This window comes from Cannabis sativa, chromosome 8, assembly GCF_029168945.1.
Source record: "Cannabis sativa cultivar Pink pepper isolate KNU-18-1 chromosome 8, ASM2916894v1, whole genome shotgun sequence".
In the NCBI taxonomy this organism is placed as follows: domain Eukaryota; kingdom Viridiplantae; phylum Streptophyta; class Magnoliopsida; order Rosales; family Cannabaceae; genus Cannabis; species Cannabis sativa.
Genome location: NC_083608.1, coordinates 29,466,733 through 29,468,347, shown reverse-complemented (window position 1 = coordinate 29,468,347; position 1,615 = coordinate 29,466,733). Strand labels below are relative to the sequence as shown.

General features: G+C 41.7%; 1 non-coding gene across 1 annotated transcript; it reads right to left on the bottom strand.

The window, feature by feature from the left end:
- LOC115701649 (small nucleolar RNA R71) lies at positions 1-108 on the bottom strand. Its single transcript, XR_004008640.1, has one exon. It is a non-coding gene; the product is annotated as a small nucleolar RNA R71 (small nucleolar RNA).
- Between the last annotated feature and the right edge of the window lie 1,507 nt (positions 109-1,615).

The window sequence follows — 1,615 nt, the reverse complement described above, 5'->3', positions numbered from 1 at the left end:
TAGTTTGAAAAGACAAATCTCAACATTTTCCCAAAAAGACAATGAAACGTTCTATAAAGTTTGGGAGAGATTTAAAGATCTCTTAAGTTAGTGTCCACACCACGGGTATGAGAGTTGGCGCATCGTCAGCTACTTCTATGAAGGCCTCAAAAGTCGTGAGTGCCAGTTCGTAGAAATGATGTGCAACGGTGAGTTTCTTCAAAAGGAACCCGAAGAAGCTCTTGACTTTTTCATTGAGCTTGCTGAAAAATCTCACACATGGACTGGTCCAAGTGCTGTTGAAAGCACCAACAGAAATAGATCAGTTGGGATTTACCAACTTCGGGAAGAGGACAACTTAAAGGCCCAAGTCGAAGCTTTAAAAAATCCAATTGAAAATCTTACGACTAAAGATGGCCAAAAAGGGCGCATGGTTGCCCAAGCACAAACAAGACCACTCGAACCTTGTTTCGTTTATGGAGAAAATGAGCATTTGGCTAAAGATAGCTTAGTTTACAAAGAAATAAGGGGGGTTCATGAGGAGCAATGCAATGCCTTAGGGTAATATAACAAGCCATTCTCCCATACGTATAACCCCGGTTGGAGAAACCACCCAAATTTTAGTTGGAGAGATAACTCCAACCAAGCTCAGACATCTGGAGGACAATGGAGAAATGAGAATCAAGCTCAACCACCACAGGCATATCCTACGCCTCAATACAATGCTCAACAACAAGGCAACTCCCTTGAAAGCACAATTCATGCATTCATTGAGGAACAAGCTAAAATCAATCGCCAACTAAAGGAAGATGTCCAAGAAATAAAAAGCCAATTTTCAAAATTGACTGCATCCTTGGCTATTTCTGAGAAAGGCAGACTTCCTTCCCAGCCTCAATTTAATGCACAAGGGAAAGACATGGCTAAAACCTCCACCTCTAATGATCCCATTATTAAGGGGGTTAACGCCATCACAATAAGAAGTAGTAAATCTTACGAAGATCCATCTATAAAAACCACTACTTCAAATCTAAAAGTTGTCTAACAGGGAACCGCTCAATGCTCAAGCCAAAGTATCGTTTCCCCAGGCTCTTAGACCTGTTGGGAAAATTCCTGAAAAATTGAGCTGAACTCCTTGAGCACTTGACACAAGTGAAGATTAATCATCCTTTGCTCCACTTCGTAAAACAAGTTCCAACTTATGCCAAAATCATTAAGGACTTGTGCACTGCTAAGAGAAAGCACCATGTCAAGGAGACTGCTTTCCTGACTGAACAAGTGAGTGTGGTGATCGAACAAAAGACACTGCCAAAATAAAAAGATCCTGGTTGTCCCACCATTTCATGCCAAATTGGGACTCATGAAGTCAGCCAAGCTTTGCTTAACGTTGGCGCGAGTGCGAATCTCATGCCTTACTCTGTGTATCCGCAACTTGGTCTTGGAGAAATGAAGTCAACATCTATTGCGCTACAGCTTGCTGACCGCTCCATCAAAAAGCCTCGGGGTATTGTTGAGGATGTTCTTGTTCAAATTAAGAAATTCTATTACCCCGTGGACTTTCTTGTTCTTGATACCCAATCTGTGGTAAACATGGGATAAAAAATTCCTATCATCCTTGGAAGACCATTCCTTGCCAATG